This window comes from Saccopteryx leptura, chromosome 3 (genome assembly GCF_036850995.1).
Source record: "Saccopteryx leptura isolate mSacLep1 chromosome 3, mSacLep1_pri_phased_curated, whole genome shotgun sequence".
In the NCBI taxonomy this organism is placed as follows: domain Eukaryota; kingdom Metazoa; phylum Chordata; class Mammalia; order Chiroptera; family Emballonuridae; genus Saccopteryx; species Saccopteryx leptura.
The window spans coordinates 81,947,871-81,959,317 of NC_089505.1; the positions used below are offsets into that span (position 1 = coordinate 81,947,871).

The 11,447-nt window shown below is 48.1% G+C and overlaps 1 protein-coding gene across 1 annotated transcript in view; it reads left to right on the forward strand.

Moving 5' to 3' along the window:
- LOC136399457 (zinc finger protein 543-like) overlaps window positions 1-7,338 on the forward strand; it is a 30,143-nt gene extending 22,805 nt beyond the window's left edge. The window contains exons 5-10 of the mRNA XM_066374631.1: window positions 163-240; window positions 1,318-1,461; window positions 1,843-1,918; window positions 2,583-2,696; window positions 2,873-3,001; window positions 4,045-7,338. The gene's annotated coding sequence lies outside the window, so the exon portion shown is untranslated. The remainder of the gene's footprint in view (window positions 1-162; window positions 241-1,317; window positions 1,462-1,842; window positions 1,919-2,582; window positions 2,697-2,872; window positions 3,002-4,044) is intronic.
- The last annotated feature ends 4,109 nt before the right edge of the window (window positions 7,339-11,447 follow it).

The following is an 11,447-nucleotide window of genomic DNA, read 5'->3' on the forward strand; positions in this document are numbered from 1 at the left end:
GGTATCTCCTCCGAGCTGGGAGGCTGGTGGGGCAAGGGACTCGGGATTGCTTGTGGGAGCAGTGAGATATGGGGAGAGAGGGTGTGACGCCTGTGAGCTCAACTGTCCCTGTCACAGCAGGGCTGTGTGACCTTTGAGGACGTGTTCGTGTACTTCTCCCAGGTGGGGTGGAGACTCCTTGAGGAGGCTCAGAGACACCTGTACCCTGATACTGGAGAACTTTGCACTGTGTCCTGCTGGGTAAGTCCCTTTTTTTGTTACTTGTAGCTACGTGGCAAATCAGGCATGTTCTACTTGGATACCTGTAGCTCAGGGTCTTTTGTGACCTGTTGTTACACTGCCCTGGGCTGTTGTCTCACATGAAGTCTCAGTGGAGGTGAATCTTCTTTCAGGGTCATGAGGGCAAGGAGGAGGTGGTTGGGCTAAGTAGTCCTTTGCCGGCTGTTGGTCAGAGCGCTTCCTCAGTTTCTTTTTTGTTGTTTTTTTTTTCTGAAGCTAGAAACGGGGAGAGACAGTCAGACAGACTCCCGCATGCGCCCGACCGGGATCCAACCGGCACGCCCACCAGGGGCGACGCTCTGCCCACCAGGGGGCGATGCTCTGCCACGACCAGAGCCACTCTAGCGCCTGGGGCAGAGGCCAAGGAGCCATCCCCAGCACCTGGGCCATCTTTGCTCCAATGGAGCCTCCGCTGCGGGAGGGGAAGAGAGAGACAGAGAGGAAGGAGGAGGGGGTGGGGGTGGAGAAGCAAATGGGCGCTTCTCCTATGTGCCCTGGCTGGGAATCGAACCCGGGTCCTCCGCACGCTAGGCCGACGCTCTACCGCTGAGCCAACCGGCCAGGGCCCTCCAGTTTCTTGCCATGTTGTCATCTTTGTAAGGTTAGGCAGTTGACTTCCATGACCATGAGCAAGTGACAGCATCCAGGATAGAATTTGGTATTGCTGTATTTGCGATACAATCTTAGAAGCGATGTCTTATTATTTTTGCCATAGTCTTTTGATTAGAACAGAGTTTTTAGGCCAATCCCACACTGAGTTAGAGGTGCTTAACAAGGACATGGATACCAGGGGATGGTGTGATTCTCATTTTCCCCTGCTTGGTTTTGTTCTTTCCTTTTTTCCCAAGGGGCAGCTCTCTGTTTCATGTTCCTATGAAGGCACGGTTGCTACTCCCTGACATAGTTAGTGTGGGTACTGCAGCTGGGCAGTGGGTACTGGGCACTGTTTCATCCCCTCCCGGAGCAGCCCCCAAATCTACTGCTCTAAGCTTGGAAATAAATGATTTGATGTCGTGAATCTTGTACTCTGCCCAACAGATCCCAAGTGGCCTGGCTGTGGAGGTGTGGTTATGTAAATCCCTGGCTTCTTAGTTTCCAGATTCTGCACCCTTTCTCTGACATTTCCTGGGACCGACTGTTACAGGAATTATAGGCCCTGACGTGATCATTCCTGCAAGATGGGTAATCAACCGTTTTTATACCTACCGCCCACTTTTGTATCTCTGTTAGTAATAAAATTTTCTGACCGCTCACCGGTTCTACAGTAATGGTGATTTATAAAGTAAGGAAGTTGAAGCATATAATAATAATTACTTACCAAGTACTTTATGTCGTTTTTCTTGCTAAATTTGGCAGAATAAATCTTTATAAAACAAGTTACTATAGTTAAATCTATCTTTTTATTTATACTTTGGTTGCGCCGCTACTGCCCACCATGAAAGTTGGAATGCCCACTAGTGGGTGGTAGGGACCAGGTTGACTATAACTGCTGCAAGACTGTCTTCCATGATTCTATTTTGAATATTTAATTTTTTTCATTTTTATTTTTGTATTTTTCTGAAGTAAGAAGCGTGGAAACAGCCTGACCAGGCGGTGGCACAGTGGATAGAGCATTGGACTGGGATGTGGAAGGACCCAGGTTCGAGACCCCGAGGTCACCGGCTTGAGCAAAAGCTCACCAGCTTGGACCCAGGATCGCTGGCTCCAGCAAGGGGTTACTCAGTCTGCTGAAGGCCCGTGGTCAAGGCACATATGAGAAAGCAATCAGTGAACAACTAAGAAGTCGCAACATGCAATGAAAAACTAATGATTGGTGCTTCTCATTTGTCTCCATTTCTGTCTGTCTGTCCCTGTCTATCCCTCTGACTCTCTCTCTGTCTTTGTAAAAATAAATAAATAAAATAAAATAAAAAGAAGTTTGGAAACAGAGAGACAGACTCCCACATGTGCCCGACTGGGATCCACCGGCATGCCCACCAGGGAGTGATGCTCTGCCCATCTGGGGCGTTGCTCCGTTGCAACCAGAGCCATTCTAGTGCCTGAGGCAGAGGCCATGGAGCCATCCTCAGCGTCTGGCCCAGCTTTGCTCCAGTGGAGCTTTGGCTGCAGGAGGGGAAGAGAGAGACAGAGAGAAAGTAGAGGGAGAGGGTAGAGAAGCAGATGGGCACTTCTCCTGTGCACCCTGGCTGGGCATTGAACTTGGGACTTCACACCGGGCTGACACTACTGCTTAATTTTCTTTTCTGTGAAGGGGTTTTCCCTGGATCACTGATGGCTAATCACCAGCTCTTCTTTCTTCCTAGGACTTGCTGTGTCCGGTCCCATGTATTACCCACATGGAGCTGGAGGGGAATCCAGGGTTCCTGAGCAGTTAGACCCTGCTCCAGGCACAGCGAGGACCAGGACAGCTGGCCCTGGTGAGAAGCTTTGGGAATGGTGACATTGGGGCTCATCAGGGCTGGCTTGACACGTTATGCCAGCAGTCAGTGCTGTGTCTGCTGGTGTCTTTCTACCAGCACTGGTGGCTTACCTCATCCCACTTTTCCTTCCTTTTTATTTTTGTTGTTGTTTTTGTTCTTTTTATTCATTTTAGAGAGGAGAGAGAAGGGGGAAGGAGTAGGAAACATCAACTTCCATATGTGCTTTGACCAGGCAAGTGCAGGGTTTTGAACCAGCGACCTCAGCGTTCCAGGTCGACGTTTTATCTCCTGAGCCACCACAGGTCAGACCTCCTTCCCTTGTCCTTTCTTTGGTTCCTTCAGGTCCCTCTCAGTTCCCTACCTTTCTAGTCCTACCTCTTGTCTATTCTTAGCAGTGCTCTATAGCAGTGGTTTCCCTCTCTCCCTCTTTATTTATTGATTGATTTCAGCCAGTGAGGAAGGGAGAGAAATGGGAACATTGATCCATTTCTGTGTGTGTCCTTACCGGGGATCAAACCGGCAACTTCCACACTTCAGGCTGGTGCTCTAACCAAGTGAGCTATCAAGCCAGGGCTACAGCAGTGTTTTTGAACTACCATCCCACCAAAGATTTCATGCTGGCCTGCAAAAGTGTTAACCACCATGATGGTGTATGGAGATCATAGACCCGGTGATCTTACTTGCATTCACTTATGCTCAGGGTGATTGCTGCCTTCGGAGTCCCTGAAATATAATTCTCCTATTTTCACCTTTCCCCAAGTGCTGCGGTTCTCAACCTATGGGTCACAACCCCGACGGGGGTCCAATGACCAAAACACAGGGTCACCTAAAGCCATCAGAAAATACATATTTATTATACATTTTAAATAAAATATGTATTTTCCGATGGCTTTAGGTGACCCCTGTGTTTTGGTCGTTCGACCCCCGCCGGGGTCGCGACCCACAGGTTGAGAACTGCTGCCCAAGTGTAAAAAGGTTGAAAAATCACTGCTCTACAGCATTGGCTTTCACTGCTGTCTGTTTGTACACATGTCCTTAAGTATTTCTTGAAGACTATGTGTTCTGTTCCAGCCAGATTTTTCTGTCTCAGGACAGACTCTTTGTCACAGCACTCACATGTCACAAGGAACCAAAACTGGTTTGGATACTGCCTTTCCCCTGTGACGTCTCTTCTGTTCTGTGACCTTTGAGGCCTGCAGGCTTTCCTCTAACGTCCTGATTCTAACACCTGTGTTCTTCCCACAGCTCTGTGGGCTAATCCCTGCTTGTGTCAGACCACATTTGTTATGGGATGCCCCTTTTCCCCCGTCAGAAATCTACTGCACTAGCATTTATCTTCCTCCAGGTTGCTGGCATGGAATGGAGGATGAGGCTACCTGTTCTGAGCAGGATGTTTCTCTAAGAATATCACCATGAGCACTCACTCCCGTGATGGGCACGGTCCTGGCTGAACCAAAGGGAACACCATTGGGAACCTACTGTGCTGCTACATGGGAGACACATAAGAGAGACTGGTTCAGTGTAAACCTTGATCAGAGGTGGAAGGAGTTGTGTAGAGAGAAATTCTTCATAAGGGCACGGGCCAGTCTTTGTGAAGAGCTGTGGATCACCTGTGTTGGAGAAGACCTTCGCTTGCAGGGAGGGTTGGAAGAACTGACCAGCTCTGGGCTTGTCCAGCACTGGGCCCCTCGTGGTGGGAAGAGACACAGCAGCACAGTGTGGGGTAGTCTTTGTTTGTTTGTTCCTTTTGTGTTTTTCTGAAGTGAGAAGCAGGGAGGCAGAGAGACAGATTCCCGCATGCGCCTGATCTCGATCCACCCAGCATGCCCACCAGGGGGCGATGCTCTGACCATCTGGGGCATTGCTCCATTAGTCAGCAAGTGAGCTCTTAACACCTGAAGTGGAGGTCATGGAGCTGTCCTCAGCGCCTGGGCTGCCTTTACTCCAGTGGAGCCTGGATTGCTGGAGGAGAAGAGAGAGAGAGAGAAAGGAAAGGGGGAGGGGTGGAGAAGCAGATGGGCACTTCTCCTGTGTGCCCCGACCGGTAATCAAACCCGGGACTTGTGCACGTCAGGCCGATGCTCTACCGCTGAGCCAACCAGCCAGGGCCACCTTTCACTTTTGTTTATCTCTTCCCCAGCCTCCTAGTACTCATACTGCAGAGAAGCCCTGTGCGTGGGAAAGCCTTTTACAAGTAAAGTTACCTCAGTCAAATTCAGAGAACTCCTACTGGGGAAAAACCTTTTGCATGTGACTTCCGAGAAAAATCTTTTGACTCGAGGAAATGTCCCACTAGGCATCTGAGAAATTTTACCAGAGAGGAACCCTGCCAGTGTCATTGCTGGGAGAAAATCTTCTGAGGTGAATCATCACTGCCATCTAAAGAGTTACTGGAAATTGACCCCATGTAGGACCTTATTCTACATCTGAGAATTTATGAAGGGGAGAGAGCCAGGGGTTATGGTGCATTTATAGAAACTTTGCACTGTAGTTGTATCCTTAGTGAGCAGTGAGAAGCAATCACAGGAGTATTTAACAAACAAAAAATAGACAAAGGAACAGGAGGAAGAAAAGGAGATGGAACCACAAAAAAGTAAGCTTTTGTGGTTTCTTTCAGGTTTCTCTGACAAACCATGACTGTTTGTTCTTGGTTGTTTTTGCAGTTGGATGGTATAAGCAACAGGGTTTGAGGTAAAATGGCATAGGCCATATCACCTAACTTGGTGTACACACACTCCCATTGTGTGTCAGGAGGCTGCCTGCTAGGGTGCCTCTGCCAATATCTATTGAGCACCTTTGTTGAAAAATACTGCCTCAGTCATTGAGGCACATAGGTCTTTCTGATAAACGTGAAGACTTTATGAAGCGCTTAAAACTTAACTGCACCTGCCTGACCTGTGGTGGCGCAGTGGATAAAGCGTCAACCTGGAAATGCTGAGGTTGCCGGTTCAAAACCCTGGGCTTGCCTGGTCAAGGCACATATGGGAGTTGATGCTTCTTGCTCCTCCCCTTTCTCTCTCTCTCTCTCCCCTCTCTATAATGAATAAATTTTAAAAAAATCTTAAAAACAAACAAACAAAAAAAACTTCACCTGACCTGGGGTGACGCAGTTGAAAAAGCGTCAACCTGGAATGCTGAGGTCGCTGGTTTGAGGCCCCAGGCTTGCCTGGTCAAGGCATATATGGGAGCTGATGCTTCCTGCTCTTTCCTTTTCTCTCTCTCTCCCTCTCCCCCCCTCTCCACCCTCTCCTCTCTAAAAATGAAAAAAAAAAAAAATAGAATTCTAAAAAAAATGTTGCCAAAATTATATCTGAGAAGTTGAAGTACTTACCTATGAATAGGTGGGTACATTTTATTGTGTCACTTAAGACTATTCAAGGCCTCATTTTAATTTATTATGTATATTTTTTGAGATAATTGACAAAATATTGCTTAAGTTGAAGGTATACTGTGTATTGATCTGATTACATTTCTATTGCACAGTGATTGCCATTGTGGTGGTAGCTAACACCTCTGTCATGTCTCAGATTTGTCACTTCTAGTGGTGAAAACAATACAATCTAGTCTTTTACCAAGTTTGATGTTTATAATAATAATGTTGTCTGTAACCTCTCTACTGTTTATTAGCGCTTCAGGAACTGTTTACCTACGATTTGCAAATATGTGCCCGTAACAACCAGTCCAGTTTTACCCCCACCCAGCCTTTCGTAACCATCATTCCACCCCTTTTTTTATTTTATTTTTATTTTTTTATTTTTCTGAAGTTAGAAGCAGGGAGACAGAGACAGATTCCCGCATGCGTCTGACCAGGATCCACCTGGGATGCCCACCAGGGGGTGATTCTCTGCCCATCTGGACTGTTGCTCCATTGTAACTGGAGCCATTCTAGCGCCTGAGGCAGAGTCCATGGAGCCATCCTCAGCTCCTGGGCCAACTTTGCTCCAATGGAGCCTTGGCTGTGGGAGGGGAAGAGAGAGAGAGAGAGAAAGGAGAGGAGGAAGAATGAAGAAGCAGATGGGCGCCTCTCTTGTGTGCCCTGGCTGAGAATCAAACCTGGGTCTCAGAGCCACATGCCAGGCTGATGCTCTACCACTGAGCAACCTGGCCAGGGACTTATCTTTTTTTTTTCTTTTTTTTCTTTTTTTTTTTGTATTTTTCTGAAGCTGGAAACGGGGAGAGACAGTCAGACAGACTCCCGCATGCGCCCGACCGGGATCCACCCGGCACGCCCATCAGGAGCGAAGCTCTGCCCACCAGGGGGTGATGCTCTGCCCCTCCCGGGCGTCGCTCTGCCACAACCAGAGCCACTCTAGCGCCTGGGGCAGAGGCCAAGGAGCCATCCCCAGCGCCCGGGCCATCTTTGCTCCAATGGAGCCTTGGCTGCGGGAGAGGAAGAGAGAGACAGAGAGGAAGGAGGGGGGGGCGTGGAGAAGCAAATGGGCGCTTCTCCTATGTGCCCTGGCCGGGAATCGAACCCGGGTCCCCCGCACGCCAGGCTGATGCTCTACCGCTGAGTCAACCGGCCAGGGCTCTCTTATCTTCTTGATGATCGCCATTCTCACAGGTATGAGATGATATCTCATTGTGGTTTTGATTGGCATTTCCCTTTTCATGTACCTGTTGGCTGTTTGGATATCTTCTTTGGAAAAAATGTCTACGTATTTAGTTTTTCTGCTCATTTTTTATGTTTATCTTTTCTTAATTGATGCATTTATTTAAAATACAGACTAATGGTTCTGACCGGATACTCAGTTGGTTAGAGCATCATCCCTATATGCAAAGGTTGTGAGTTCAATCCATGTTAAGGCATATACAGGAAAAGATCGATATTGCTGTCTTTCTCTGCTTTCCACTCTATAAAATCAATCAATAAATTAAAAAAATAAAATATAGACTGATGGTTTCTGGCTGGATAGCTCTGTTGGTTTTTAGCATCGTCCCAAAGTGCAGAGGTTGCAGGTTCAATCCCTAGTCAGGGCACATACAGGAACACATTAGTGTTCCTCTTTCCCTCTTCTTTCTCCATCTCTGTTCTCTCTCCCCTCCTGCGCCTCCCCGTCCTCCTCTCTTCCTCCCTTCCTATCTTGCTAAAATTAATTTTAAAAAATATGTATATATATACACACACACACACAGAATGGCCCTGTGCTTAAATATGGTTGTGTGCCAGCTTCCATAAAATAACTCATCACAAGGAACTCTGCAACAAATGTTCTCCAGAGAGAAGTAGAAACATAAATGATTGATAAGACAGGGTCAGTGCAGACATAATTCCCTTATATAACTAATACTTGTTAGAAAATGGAGTTTCTCATAATTTACAACCGCACCAACATTCATGGAGGCTGAATATCACAAGCATAAGGTGTATATTCTGACCACAAAATGTTTTCTCACACTTACCAAATAGTTTTCTATTTTAACTGATGGTCAGTTACCAGACTTTGTTCGTAACATAGTTTTACATCTGTTCAAAGAGTCTCATCTTTCTGGGCCTATTCATTTCCAGAATAGACTAGCCAGGTTATTCATCCCATGCATTCACTTGATGTCCCATCATTATATGCTGTCCAATTAAAAAAATTTTTTTCCCTTTTCCATGTGAGAGGAGGGGTGATAGGCTGCTGCATGCGCCCCAGATGTGAATCACCTAGCAGCCCCCTTCTGGGGACAATGTTCCACCCATCTGGAACTATGCTCAAAACAGCTATTATTAGCGCCTGAGGTGAAGTCTCCAATGTAACCTTGGCTGTGGGAGGGAAAGAGAAAGGAGAGGGGGAAGGGGGAAGAAGCAGATGGATGCTTCTCCTGTGTGCCCTGGGTGGAAATTGAACCCAGGACTTTGACAGGCTGGGCCAACGCTCTACCACTGAGACAACCGGCCAGGGCTTTTTTATATGCAACAGAAGAACCCCTGAGTTCAGAGGTGAGTGCCAGACAGCAAATAAACACGAAGGCCCATGCTCCCCGCAGTCACAACAGGGAAAGGAAACCTCTCTGCCCAGCCTCACCTAGCCACCTTGTTTGGAAGTAAGCTCTGCCTTCTCCATGACAAGCCCTCAGAAACTACTACAATACTTTACAGGTCCCCAACAGGCAATGGATGTTACACTTTTTTTTTTAATGATTTTTTTAATCTTTTTTTTTTAATTCATTTATTCATTTTAGAGAGGAGAGGGAGAGACAGAAGAGAGACAGAGAGAGAAGGGGGGGAGGAGCTGGAAGCACCAACTCCCATATATTCTTTGACCAGGCAAGCCCAGGGTTTCGAACCGGCGACCTCAGCACTTCCAGGTCGACGCTTGATCCCATTGCGCCACCACAGGTCAGGCTTTAATGATTTTTTGTAAGGTATTTTTCCCCACTGAGAAAGAAGGAAGGGGCCGAAGTGTGGAATAATAAAGGCTTTATTCAGTACAGAGCGCACATCCCGCCAGACGAGGTTTCCTGGCCCTGAGGAAATATGGAGGCCAAGGAAGTCGCAAGTGGTGACCCTCGCGGGAGATATTTAAAGGGTCCCTAGGGTGGTCGAGTTAACATGACGTACTGAAATCTCACTGGCTGACAGAGGTGTTGCTCTTTTCCAGAGGGCTCCTGGGAAGTTTCTTTTGGTGCACTTGGTTGTGGGCGGTCCTAGCCAAAATTCCTAGGTCTGGGTTCCCCGGCCTGACCTTTCCCCATTATCCACCGGACCTTACAATTTTATTTTTTGATTTTCGATATGGGAGAGAGAAAGTAGGCTGGGGGTGGGAAACAAGAAACATCAACTCAGTAGTGGCTTCTATGTGCCTTGACCAGGCAAGCCTGAGGTTTTCAACTGGTAACCTCAGCATTCCTGGTCAATGCTTTATCCAATGCGTCACCACAAGTCAGACATGTTATACTTTATTCTTAAGGCCCCCAAACAAGACAGCCTGCCTTTGCTAGCCTCACCCCGTCGGGTAAGCAGCCAATCAATCCGTTTTGGTTCTCCTTTATCTCTGAGTCCCAACCCCTCTATTAAGGCAAGCCCTCCCCAAGCTGTACACCTCTCCCCCCCCTCACCTCTGCGCAAATTGCGCAGCAATCTGCAGTTAATGAGAGCCCTTAAGCCTGCTCTTTGGCAAATTCTCATTAACAGTTTCTCAGCGCTTACAACTTTAGGGCAGCCAGTTGTCCCTGCATAGAAGCAACTGGTCCTAACTCGGAAAGGAAACTTGATCTATCAATTGCTGCTACTTTAGCAGGCGGGCCATCTGGTCAACTGATGATCCGCTTGTCCAGGTTGTAGGAGTTGTGCCAGGCAGGCAGCCGTGGGCCAAGAGGACCCTGACAATGGTCACAGGATCTGTATTCCTGGCAGGTAAAAGATAATATCTTGAACTGTTGTTATGTTCTGTTTCATTTCCTGAACTGTAAAGTGGAAAGATACCGCCCCCCCCCCATTTGCCCATGAGACGGGACAGAAGGACGCTAGAGCAGACCTCAGAAACAGCCTCAGGACCTAAAAAAATAACTCATCTCTGAACTATTGGCTCCCAGCACAACCGGGAACCTCACCCCCCTCCCCCGGTGTGTCTTGAGATTTTGACCTATAGAATCTTGTAACCTACAAGCAATCTGGGAGTTGAGGCTTTTTGAGCATTAGTTTCTCCACCCCTGGGTGGCGCCGTTCATTAGTCAAACATTATTTCTGCACTGCAAATTTTGGTGTTCACTGTTTGGCTCTGCTAGTGGATGAACTCTGTGCTGTAACAAGTCCAGTGTGTGTATGTGTGTGTGCGGGGTGGCTCTGAGGCCAGGGCCTGTGGACCGTGGTGTTCTACCTGAGGGACTGGTCACAGAGGTTACGGAAGAGATGCGCTCTGAGTCCACAAATGATGCTGACGCTACCAAAGCATGGAATCAACGGATTCGAGGCATATTTCATTTTACTGCCACACAAAGGCCCCACAAGCAAGGTGTATTCAATGTTCGAATTCAATGTCAGTCCCCATAGTCCTGGCCGGCTAGCTCAGTAGAGTGTTGGCCCTGCGTGTGGAGGTCTTGGGTTCGATTCCCGGCCAGGACACACAGTAGAAGCGCCCATCTGCGTTTCCACCCCTTCCCCTCTCCTTTCTATCTCTCTCTTCCCCTCCCGTAGCCAAGGCTCCACTGGAGCCAAGTTGGCCCGAGCCCTGAGGACGGCTCCATGGTCTCCGCCTCAGGCGCTAGAAAGGCTCCAGTTGCAGCTGAGAAACGGCCCAGATGGGCAGAGCATCGCTCCCTCGTGGGCATGCTGGATGGAAACCGGTTGGGCGCGTGCGGGAGTCTGTTTCTCTGCTTTCCGCATCTCAATTCAAAAAAACACACACAAAAAGGAATAAATAATAAATAAATAAATAAAAATTAAATGTCAGTCCCCAAAGATGATAAAGTAAACCAAAGCAGCTCTTCCAGGATTAAAGGAGGGATCCCGGAAAATAGGGCACTGTCCCAGGTCAGCACGGAAATATGGGAGAGTCTCCTTTAATAACGAGCTTTGGCCCTCCAGGTCGCTCTTTTCCCTTTCTCTTATTCCTGCCTTCGCGCAGGCGTCCTCAGAATCTCCAAAAGCCCGCGGCCCTATTGGATGCCGCTTAAAAACAACATTACCCAGAATTTCGTGCTCGCCCTTAGGTCATGGGATGGCGTCATGGCCGTCAGATGAAATGGGCGTGTCCTGCTGCCAGGCAGGCCGAGGTGAACTTCCGGCGCCTCTGTCATGATGTCATTATAGCGCGCCAGGAC